This window comes from Mus musculus, chromosome 17 (genome assembly GCF_000001635.26).
Source record: "Mus musculus strain C57BL/6J chromosome 17, GRCm38.p6 C57BL/6J".
In the NCBI taxonomy this organism is placed as follows: Eukaryota; Metazoa; Chordata; class Mammalia; order Rodentia; family Muridae; genus Mus; species Mus musculus.
The window spans coordinates 63,211,836-63,224,578 of record NC_000083.6 but is presented as its reverse complement, the minus strand read 5'-3'; the positions used below and the strand labels follow the sequence as shown (position 1 = coordinate 63,224,578).

Below are 12,743 nucleotides of genomic sequence, written 5' to 3'. Positions count from 1 at the left end.
GTACTGCAGAGCCTCTGTAAACAGAAAGAACCACATTGCCATGCATAGTGTGCGCCACCCTCCTGAAATTGTCTTGTTCTGCCTCACATCTTTTCCCAATCAGGATGTATTTGACCTACGTATAGCTGAGGCCAGATATTTGTCACTGTATGAGGGAGAACTGTTTCCTTTTCTTCTGACTGCTTAAATTGTTTATTTAATTTAAATTTAAATTTTTTTCTCTTGAGAGAAATCAGTATTCTACCAAGTCTTCCATTTTTAGCTTTTATATCTGCTGTGACTCCAATCCTAGCATGTCGGGCCGGGTCTGCCCTGGGAAGGAGATGGGTGCGTTGTCAGATCCCAAGTTTGCCATTTAGACAAACTAATAAAGCATAATAGGACAACGTCGGGGCACATTGATTGCCTAGCATGCATCTGTGCTTAATTTATAGCCACTCCCTCAAAATAAGTTAGAATAGTCATATTTCAAATACAGTTTATGCAGACTTTTAGAAAACGCTGTTTCCATTTTGTTGTCTTTTTCTAGTTAAACCCTGTAAAGATGTGTTGATTTTGTTTTCCTTTCTACAGTCCCTTGCCTTGCTTGGCATGTTAAGCTGATACTTAACACACCTACCTGACTTTTCAAGAGCTTCCCAAAGCTCCTGGTTTCAAGGCCTGGGGAGTCTGCTGCCCAGCGCATGAATGTGGAGAGTGTGTGCTCAGGAGTTTCCTTGTTCCCCGCCTCTTCTCGCCTCCAGTCAGGTTGCACACTCCCCTTCCTCTAAGCTCTGCCAGTTAAAACCTTACTAGTAGCTGGGAGAGCTATGGGTTAAATCGCTTCTCCCTTTCACAGACTCTTCTGTGGCTCTATGGTGGAAATGTCTCTAAAATTACACTGTGTTTTGGAGGCTTATTTTGTTTAATAATAAAACGCCTGTCGAGCTTGTAAGTGTTAATTCAGCAAGTGCGGAGAGTGCTCCAGAAAATTCAGGTTAAGAAAAGAGAAGAGGTGTTAGATTAGAAACAATCTAAGATTAAATTTTTCATCTGTTCTCAGACCTTAAGGAAGTGCCCTCACATGCATGTTAGAGACTCATCTATTTGTAAAGTAGAGAATTAATTCTTCTGTGCAACTATGCCCAGTCCAGTGCGGAGTGGGGTTTGCTGCTTGACAAGACTGCTCTCCTGCTGGTGGGTGGATGGAGTCAGCACTCACTGGACATCTCCCCACAACCTCCCTGTCCTGGGTCCTAGGAGTCTTTCTTGTGGTTGTCTCACTTCCTATTGAGTTATGGCATTGCCCTTTTGTGGTAGTGAGTGTTTTGTAGTATTTGTCCCTTAGTGTGGTGACAGTATGCTAAGTCCTTGCCACCATGGCTTGGTTACTTGTATCTCTGAATTGTGTAGGTTCTCAGCCCCTCTGCGTACATGTCTATTGGAATACCTTTACAGTAGTTAAAGCCTATGTCTGTGTGAGCTGTGTTCAAGACCAATTAAAGCAAAATTTCTAGGAAGTGGGACTGGAGTGAGATTTCCTGATAGTGTGCAAATGATGTTTCTGTGCAAGCACATTGGAACTATTGATCGAATCCACTTTAAAATTGGGCATTGTTATGTACACCTGATCCTTACGGGATGTCATTCTTTTGGTGACTATGTATTTCTGCTTTACCCATGTTCAACAATGCCCTCCTTGCTTCCTCTTCCTATGTGACTGGGTATGGGCCTGCTTTGGGTGGGGTAAGCAGATACTTTTGGCAGTGTTGCAGGATGGATGCGCTGACCAAGGAGAAGCAGCTCACCTGGCAGGCATATCCTGGATCATTTTTGTCAAGATTCTTACAGGTGTTGAATGTGGCTATAATGCTTAGCAATATCTAGCCAAGCTGTTATAAAGTAATATTCATTTAAACTGATACATGATACAGTTGTCAGGTAGAAAGCCATCATACTAATATACTTCTATCTCCTCAAATTAAACAGATCTTTATAGTAAAGGATAACAATTTATAAACAAATCAGTAAGTCAGAAATATCAAAGTGGAAAATGCAGCCTTGGGAAATTGTTCCCCGAGAAGAAATCCACTACGGTCACTCACCGATCACTGAACAAATGTGGTATCCGGAGGGTGGGGGGTGGGGGTGTAACTGAAATTCAGCAAGTAGGTGACAGTTAGACTTCTGTCTCTTCCATTCATCATAAGCCTAAAGGGTGTCACTTAACCTGAGTTTTGCCATCTTATATGCCACATGATACCTTCTACAGAAGGTAGTGGAAATAGAAAGTTCCATGTAGCACCCACTGGTATACTGGACACTCATTAACCTTTCTGAGACATTACCCCAGCCACACACGTACATACTGCCCCTGCCTTCCTATTTGTAGGAAACATCTGACACAGTTTGAACTTGTGTTGGTCTATAGCTACCTCGATGACTTCCAGAACTAAGTGATTAGCAGGGAGAGAAAGAAGGGGCCAAGGGAAGGCTGGCTTATCCAAGTCACATCCTTACTTGGCCTTATTTCCTCTATTTTCTCTGTATTTCTTCCTAGAAACTCACTTTGGGTTACTTGCATATCTTACTATGTTTCTAGGACAGTTTCTCAGCTAGTATCTTTTTGATCTCTTTTAAAGCCTACTAAAAACTCTCATTCAGAAAAGTGTCTCTTGGAATTAAGAAGACAATAGAAGTGGGAATGGGTCTGTATCACCCAGGTTCACAGAGGTCAGAAGCGGTCACTATCTCAGCAGCACAGGCCTCCCTAAGATTCAGTATGTAGGAAGGATAAGGAAAGCGCTTGTCTCCATACTTAATTCTCCACTGTAGACCTTGGTACTCCAGGTTACATGAGAGTTGTTAGCACATTTTCTCTTTTTAAACGTCAACACTGCTGAGGATCCTTAGAAGTATATTCTGGAAATATCTCTTTGTCTCCATTCTCAAACTGTCAAGTGATCTTTGAGAAGGACAGTAAACTCTTACCCATTGTAGTTTAGATTCCACAGGTTGCTTACACCCACAGCATCGCTGTGCTTTTGACGAGTTTTCTTGTCAGTGCTGGCGCCAAACTCAGGATCTTAACTACAGCAGGACCACATTCCCAGACCCATAGGCTTCCTCCCAGCCGTTCCACCAGCTACTCTGTGGCTCTCGGAAGCCCAGAAGTGCTCTCCTGGGTGCTTTCTTCCCTGCTCAGTACTGCTCTTGGGCACGTTACTTCTTTGATATGGGGCATTTTTAACTTGACAGTAAATCATGCTTTTGGATTACTCAGGACTAAGGGTTTTCTACATCAGAGCCAACCACTGTGCCTGCCCATTGTACTCACAGGTGCTGTCCTTCCAGTTGACCTAACAGTTAGAGGCCTGATACATGTTCTTTCTGTCAGAATAGAAAGTCAGAGTCCACAGTGTGCCAGGCCCTGTTTTCTGTGTAGCAGAGTGCAGCTTTTCCTATTCCTGAAGCTGTCACGCAAGGACCGAGAGGCTAGGCTGCCTTATGTGTCCTGGTGCTGGCATGACAGCACAGCTCTTTCTCGCAGGCAAGAAGAATGGTAGGGGTGGTCTGGGAAGATTGATCTTTGCTTGGGTATAACCCATGCTTCACCCTTGCCATATTGACCTTCTACTGCTATTGAAAGATTTATGGGCCGTGCCTTCCCCACCCTGCTTGGGATCCTGGAGCTCTTTGCTGTTAGTCAACTCAGATTAGGATCCAAGAAGCGCTGCTGGAGAGACAAAGGAAATCCAAAACAGGGTCTACAAGAGCCACAGCAGAAATGCTCCTCTCTCCTTAAGTCTTAAACCAAAGTCAGTTTACTCTTATTATATCATCTTATTTTTCATATTACTAGGTGTGTATTACCTCCAGTGATGTTCCATTTAAAATAACTTTCTAGCATTTTCTTTTTGTTTCAGTTTAAATTGTATTTTAAACTGCTCCAAGATTGCCTGGTAAGAGGCACCTCTTTTTGTCAGCAGAAGTAACTCTAATAGCTGTAAAGTGACAAAGAAGAGCTTTAGAATGTATATTTGCAAGTCAAAAAGAATGCTCTATTGCTTGCTGTTATTATTCTCATTTTTCATTCTGTTATTTAAATATAAATAGCACTCATTGTTGCTTGCAAGATAGTACTACTTTACTGAACCCTCTGCTTTGCATATTCTCATTTTTTATATGTCCATTTAGATATTTCCCTCTATTCCTACTTCTTTACTTAATTCTTCATTCTGCTTCACTTAGAAGATATCATGATCTCCTTTCCTTCTAAATAATGGGCCTGATTTTCACCAGAAATTTGGCATTTGCTACACTTAGTTATTTGAAGGAAAGGGAAACAAGAAAATCAGAGCACATGAATGAGTCAGAATTTACACCACTTCCCACCCATCCATCCCCCGTGTGTGCTTGGTTGCGTGTGTGTGTGTGTGTGTGTGTGTGTGTGTGTGTGTGTGTGTGTACATGTGTGCATGTGCACATCTACTCCAGTGTTGAGGGAGCACGTTCTGGGAGTCAGTTCTCTCCTTCTACCATGTGGATCCCTAGGACCAAACTTTTTTTTTTCTTTTTCTTTTTAATTAGATATTTTCTTTATTTACATTTCAAATGTTAACCCATTTCCTAGTTTCCCCTCCGAAAATTCCCTATCCCCTCCCCCTGCTCCCCGACCCTCCCACTCCCATTCCTGGTCCTGGCATTCCCCTACACTGGGGCATAGAACTTTCACAGGACCTAGGGCCTCTCTTTTCATTGATGACTGACTAGGTCATCCTCTGCTACATATGCAACTAGAGAAACAAGTCCCAACATGTGGGGTTTTTTGTTTATTTGTTTGTTGGTTTGTTTATTGGTGGTTTAGTTCCAAGGAGCTCTGGGAGTACTGGTTAGTTCATATTGATGTTCCTCCTACGGGGCTACAAACCCCTTCAACTCCTTGGGTACTTTCTCTCTTTCTTTCATTGGAGACCCTGTGCTCTGTCCAGTGGATGACTGTGAGCATCCACTTCTGAGGTTGCCAGGCACTGGCAGAGCCCCTCGGGAGACAGCTATATCAGGCTCCTATCCACAAGCTCTTGTTGGCATCCACAAAAGTGTCTGGATTTAGTGGTTGTGTATGGGATGGATCCTCAAGTGGGGCAGTCTTTGGATGGTCGTTCCTTCAGTCTCTGCTCCAAACTTTGTCTCTGTAACTCCTTCCATGGATATTTTGTTACCCCTTCTAAGAAAGATTCTGAGCTTCTGGACTAATATCCACTTATCAGTGAGTGCATATTATGTGTGTTCTTTTGTGATTGGGTTACCTCACTTAGGATGATATCCTCCCTATTCATCCAGATTCCATTTGTCTAAGAATTTCATAAATTCATTGTTTTTAATAGCTTCGTAGTACTCAATTGTGTAAATGTACCACATTTTCTGTATCCATTCCTCTGTTGAGGGACATCTGGGTTCTTTCCAGCTTCTGGCTATTGTAAATAAGGCTGCTATGAACATAGGGAAGCATGCGTCCTTATTTCATGTTAGAGCATCTTCTGGGTATATGCCCAGGAGTAGGACCAAACTCTTACAAAGATATTACCTACTAAACTATTTTTGCTGTCCTGAAATATTTAATTATTACTTTATCTCAATGCTTTTGTTTAGTTGGAGCAAAGAAATCTTTGACTTTCTTCCCTGGTTACTAAATCACTATATGACTGTAGTTAGGTCCCCTTGAATTAAAAGATTGAAAAATGACAGTATTTATGCTGTTTGTTATGATTAAACTACAGTATTCAGTTTAGCAAGAAGGACTTTTAAAAATACTTCTTCAAACAATACTACTGTTGATATGCGAAGGGAGAGCCACCATCTCAACAATATTAAGCATCCTATTATATATATTTATATATAGTATTTATTATTTAATTTCTGTCAACAGTGCTTTATACCTTTTGGTGAAATTCATCTGCATATATTGTATGCATTTGCTGTTTTGTTTGTTTGTTTGTTTGTTTGTTTGTTTGTCTTTTTTTTTCGTTTTTCTAGACAGGGTTTCTCAGTGTAACCCTGGCTGTCCTGAAACTCATTCTGTAGACCAGGCTGGCCTCAAACTCAGAAATCCACCTGCCTCTGCCTCCCAAGTGCTGGGATTAAAGGTGTGTGCCACCACTGCCCAGCTACTATTAATTTCAATATGTTATATATTTTGATAGATTTTTCTCATATATAGTAAAATATTTGTATGTTGACTCAGTATTTTTCAGCCTTTCTGTTTCTACTTTACTCCTTTAGCTATTAACATTTTTAAAATTAAATTATCTGTATAAAAAATTATTTCCATAACCAACTGAATACAACTCTCCCTCAGTGGAGTTCTTAAGTTAAGAAATAGCCTAAACCATATTTTCAAACTAAATAAACCCATTCAGGTGATTATGGCATATGAATGGTCTTACACCTCCAAGCACATATGCACATACATACATACATACATACATACATACATACAGTTCTAAATTAACTTTTTATAAATGAATATTATAATTCTACATTTAAGATAACTACTATCTAAAATAAGAACTGTCCAACTTTTTAATATTATTTTTGTATATGGAAATATTGTGTTTAACTTTAATTAACTGTCTTTAACATTACACTTAATGGAAAAGTCTCCTTCTATAGATATAGAAAGTTTACATCAAATCAAGGGATCAATTTTTGAGACATGTCCACTTTTAGATTTCACTGCTTTCCTCTCCGTACACTAAGTATTTCCATTGGTGGTGGTAGTGGTGGTGGAAGTCTTAGCACAGATAGAATCCTGACTCTTTCTCATGGGTGCACAGTCAGTGATGCGCAGCTTATAAGTAGCATTGAAATACATACACTGAGCACCATGATTGTTACATAGCTTCTTGCCTTGTGGTATTTAGTGAAAGACAAAGGATATCTGGATGTTCAGAGCTTCTTGAAAATGCCTTCCTCAGTGGTAATGAGTTCTCAATGCAAAGATCTATGCAAGCAAAGCTGATGTCTAAGGCAGAGGAAGGAGGAGGGAAGCCGGGGAAGATACTTGCCCTATATGATTTTTAGTCCTTTTCTAATCCGAGGCTTTATTCTGCTGTTTCACAGAGCAGAGCTTTACTCTGAAATGTGCATGCTGCTGGTGATATGTTATGGGAAAAGAAAAAACCCAAATAGAGAAATTCATACAAAGTAATAGTCATATATGAATAAGGTTTCCATCATTTTAAGTAATATGATGGTATCAGTTTAAAAAGTTAGCCTGCAAGAGATAGGGGCTTATGAGAAGACAACTGTCATGGACTGCTCCAGCTGGGGGAGGATTTGGGGGAGAGGCAGCAGAAGTGGGCCTCTGAGCGGGTGGAGCCCTGGGGAAGATTTGGAGCATAGGCAGAGCATGGTGTCTGAATGGATAAGTTTATATGCATTGGTTAATCTAAAGAAAGAAGAGAAACCATGCAAAATGAAGCTGTCTGTGCACACACAGGCAAATGTTGAAGAAACCTTATGAAAATATTCTATTTGAAAATTCAAAATAAGTTCCAATTTTTTTGTTATAACTTATCCTGTCTAATTTATCATCCCCATGGCAACAACTTAACATACATTATATAGAATTAAATGTTATGTTGGGCAATAGTTACTAATCAAATATATAGCTCGACCAAGAACAAATGTATACCTTCATCATAATAATGGTAGAATAATTGCAGTTTATTGGTATTTTCTTTAGACAATAATTCCTTAAACATTCCATTTTAAGACTTGCTGTTACTACTGTAGCCTATGTGGAAACTGAGATCTGCTATGGTGCAATTTCGCAGTTTATGAATTGTGTTCTGTATGGATTCAGTGTCAAGATAACTTCTTACATACTCACTGTTAGGTCATGACATGCGTGGAGTATATAGTACTTCTTTTTCTCTCTTTTTTTTTTATTGGATACTTTATTTATTTACATGTCAAATGTTATCCCCTTACCTGGTTTCCCCTCTGAAAACTCCCTATCCCATCCTCCCTCCCCCTGCTTCTATGAGGGTGCACCCCAACCCACCCACTCCCACCTCCCCATCCTCGCATTCTCCTACACTGGGGCATCAAGCCTTCCCAGGACTAAGGGCCTCTCATCCCATTGATGTCTGACAAGGCATCGTCTGCTACATATGCAGCTGGAGCCATGGGTCCCTCCCTGTGTTCTCTTTGGTTGATGGTTTACTCCCTGGGAGCTCTGGGGTGTCTGGGTGGTTGATATTGTTGCTCTTCCTATGGATTGCAAACCCCTTCAGCTCCTTCAGTCCTTTCTTTGGGTACCCCATGCTCACTCCGATTGTTGGCTGTGAGCATCCTCCTCTGTATTTGTCAGGCTTTGGCAGAGCCTCTCAGGAGACAGCCATATCAGACTCCTGTCATCAAGCACTTCTTGGCATCTGCCATAGTGTCAGGGTTTGATGTCTACATATGGGATAGTTCCTCAGATGATGCAGTCTCTGGATGACCTTTCCTTTAGTCTCTGCTCCACTCTTTGTCTCCGTATTTTCTCCTGTAAGTACTTTGTTCACTGTTCTAAGAAGGACCGGCGCATCCACACTTTGGTCTTCCTTCTTCTTGAGCTTCATGTGGTCTGTGAATTGTATCTTGGGTATTCCAAGCTTTTGGGCTAAGTTCCACTTATCAGTGCATACCATGTGTGTGCTTTTGTGACTAGGTTACCTCACTCAGGATGATATTTTCTAATTCGATCCATTTGCCTAAGAATTTCAGGAATTCATTGTTTTTAATAGCTAAATAGTACTCCATTGTATAAATGTACCACATTTTCTGTATCCATTCCTCTGTTGAGGGACATCTGGGTTCTTTCCAGCTTCTGGCTATTATAAATAAGGCTGCTATGAACATAGTGGAGCATGTGTTCTTATTACAATGTTGGTGCATCTTCTGGGAATATGCCCAGGAGCGGTATTGCTGAGTCGTCAGGTAGTACTATGTCCAATTTTCTGAGGAACCACCAGACTGATTTCCAGAGTGGTTGTACCAGCTTGCAATCCCACCAGCAATGGAGGAGTGTTCCTCTTTCTCCACATCCTCGCCAGCATCTGCTGTCACCTGAGTTTTTGATCTTAGCCATTTTGACTCGTGTGAGGTGAAATCTCAGGGTTTTTCTGATTTGCATTTCCCTGATGACTAAGGATGTTGAACATTTCTTTAGGTGCTTTTCAGCCTTTCGGTAAGCCTCAGTTTAGCTCTGTATCCCGTTTTTAATAGGGTTATTTTGGTTCTCTGGAGTCTAACTTCTTTCATTCTTTGTATATATTGGATATTAGCCCTCTATCAGAGGTAGGGTTGGTAAAGATCTTTTCCCATCTGTTGGTTGCCGTTTTGTTTTATTGAGTGTCCTTTTCCTTACAGAAGCTTTGCAATTTTATGAGATCTCATTTGTCGATTCTTGATCTTAGAGCATAAGCCATTGGTGTTCTGTTCAGGAAAATTTCCCCTGTGCCCATATATTCAAGGCTCTTCCCCCCTTTCTCTTCTATTAGTTTCAGTGTATCTGGTTTTATGTGGAGGTCCTTGATTCACTTGAACTTGAGCTTTGTACAAGGAGATAAGAATGGATCAATATGCATTCTTCTACATGCTGACCTCTAGTTGTGCCAGCACCATTTGTTGAAAATGCTGTCTTTTTTTCCACTGGATGGTTTTAGCTCTTTTGTCAAAAATCAAGTGACCATAGGTGTGTGGGTTCATTTCTGGGTCTTCAATTCTGTTCCATTGATCCACCTGCCAGTCTCTGTACCAATACTATGCAGTTTGTTGTTGTTGTTGTTTGTTTTGTTTTGTTTTATTTTGTTTTTAATCACAATTGCTCTGTAGTATAGCTTGATGTCAGGAATGTTGTTTCCCCCAGAAGTTCTTTTATTGTTGAGAATAGTTTTTGCTATCCTGGGTTTTTTGTTACTCCAAATGTATTTGCAAATTGCTCTTTCTAACTCTATGAAGAATTGAGTTGGAATTTTGATAGGGATTGCATTGAATCTGTATATTGCATTTGGCCAGATGGCCATTTTGGCTATATTAATTCTGCCAATCCACAAGCATGGGAGATCTTCCCATCTTCTGACATCTAAAACCTCATGATCATCTCATTAGATGGTGAGAATGCATTTGACAAAATCCAACACCCCTTCACGATACAAGTTTTGGAAAGATCATGTATTTATTACCTTTAAATGCTCAATTTATGCTCGGTCTTCATGAATGTACTACTTTTTTGTCCTTTCGGCAGACTCTCTACCATAGGCCTCCCCCACACTCACTATGTAGTTGAAGATGTTCTTGAACTTCTGAACCTCCTGGTTCCACCTCCGGTGCTGGGATTAGAGTTGTGTGCCACCATGTCCAGGATATTTGATGGCAGGAATCAAATCCAGACCCTCATGCATGGTAGCCAAGCATTCTACACCTGAGCCATGGCCCCAGCCCAACTATTTTCTTAATTTCAAATTTTTGAATAATTCTTTATAAATTAAATTTTCTGGAGCTTTTGATGTAGTAAAAGCCTAATGAATTAATTAAATCTTCTGTAATTTCCTTTTTAAAAGTATTACAGTATATTTGTGAAAGACAGAGAACCATTGTGTCTTTTCAGTATACAAGCAAATGGAGCCCAGATAAATTTTAGTCCATTGCAAACAACTGCCATTGCCACCTCTCCCAGCAGGTGACTTTTAAATTTCTTGGTCTCTCTGGCAGGTATTGTTTCTTCATTTTAATGGTTATTTTAAACCAATGTCAGGTAGCAGAAGATACTTCATAGATTTGTAGTATGTACATATATTTGAAAATTCATAGCTGTCACATAAAACATCATGGGTAGTTGTTCTTCCCTCTGGTTTCTCAGCTGTGGACTACGCAGGGCCTTCAGTCTCAGTGCTGCTGTTTGCCTTGGTTTCCATTTATGAACTGTCTTTAAAAGATCAAATCCCAGTCCCTCCTTGGGGGGACTTTCTGCTCTGCCTCCTTTTGGCTTTATCTTTAGGGATACTCATTTTCTGAAATAAGAGTTGAGGGAAAGGGGATGTTGTATCCCCTGTGTACCTTCCTTGTTGACCATCAGGCCTCTTGCTCTCTCACGTGCTCTAGCTTTTCTCTGTGTAGCAAAGGTCAGAGATCATAATCATTTTTCTTTAGTAATTTCCAAAATCTTGGGTTGTTTATTTCATCTTTCAAATGGGACCAAGGATATATTACTCAATATCATTTTAAGCGTAGCCATTTTTATCTTACACATATGCAAACAGTCCTATCTGTGGTAAAAGATTGGAAGCTATTTCAAGTTGGTTCCTCTGTTCCTTGAACTTGCCTGGCTTGTCTAATTCACTTCAAGATAGGTGTATGGATAAGCCATTTTTTTCTACAATATGTGTTTATGTAATGAATTTTTCATCTAATTGTATCCAGAACCTTTTACTGATTTTCTGCCTAGAAATTCCTACCTAAAACCTAGTATGTTCTCCAAGAGACGCCCAACCTCTGTAATCCAAAAACCCATTTTTAAAGCATCATCATTTGGAAATGCCCAGTGCACTAGTGATTTCTTATATCCTTTCTCCCATCCACAGCTGCTGTCCCTGCTTGTGGAGAAAGGGAAGGGACTGAAGAATGAAAGGTAGTTTTGTATTTCTGCTGCTCTGTCCACTTTCTGGTCATTGCTTCCAGAGTTTGCTGAGACTTTTTGGATATAACAAGTAACTTTATACTCAATTTATATAGTTTTACACACTTTCCTCCATAGCCTTCAAACTTCCTTGTGTTGCAATAGCTATGACTAAATGAATTTAATATTCAGACAACAATCTGTAAACCTCTTGTGAATTTTTACCTTCCCCAAAGTACAGATGACAGGCTGGACCTGCCAGCCAATGAGGTGCCCAAGAAGGAGTAGGAACAAGTCCATTACAGTGCGACTACCTGGGAAGTAAGTGTCTTGGGGTCCATGGTATCAACCTTTCCAAGCCTATCAAGTGTGCTGATTCTGTTATCTACAGATCAAGAGAGAATAGTCCCATCTACCTCCAAAACAAAACAAAAAGCAAAAAACACAAAACAGATCCTCTTGGTGATGCAAAAAGACTGACTTATTAATTTAATTTACTAATTAAGTAAATCAAACTTACTTTTAACTCCGGTATTCAACTGTTCATTTTAACCCTTTTTCCAGAGCATTCTCTAAGACTCAGTCACCTGGAATTTATCTGTCATATGTGTTTTTCATCTACAGTTTATTGCATGACATTTAATAAATAGTTTGAACTTTTCAACTTTTGTAACAATTGAGTTGAGTTGGCATGGCTGATCCAGCCTCTGTGCCATGTGCCATGCATTTCAAACTGAAAGTGACTTGGCTGTCGCCGAATGTGACTGATAGCAGAGAAAAGGAAACTTTTAAAAACTGTAAAAGGGGGATAAACAAAACAAAAACCACTCTATCTTTAGGAATTTCTGATGCTTTTCTTTTTTGTGAGGGTGTGTGTGTGTGTGTGTGTGTGTGTGTGTTTGGAGTACACGTCTATCCTGGTAATATCCATAGATCTAATACAATTTTTAGAGGTCACGGTGTTTTCATGTAGTAAACAATTCTTTGATGCAGAGAAAATGTGTGTAGAAAACTAGTTAGTGTGTACTTTTGATGGTTGATACTGGTGTATTTCTAACCATCCCTGTTGTTAGGTTAAGCTCTCCCCTCCCCCATA

General features: G+C 40.1%; 1 protein-coding gene across 2 annotated transcripts in view; it reads left to right on the top strand.

Annotated features, from left to right (window-relative positions):
• The window catches only part of Fbxl17 (F-box and leucine-rich repeat protein 17), a 458,236-nt gene that overhangs the window by 279,606 nt on the left and 165,887 nt on the right, over window positions 1–12,743 (top strand). The window lies entirely within an intron of this gene.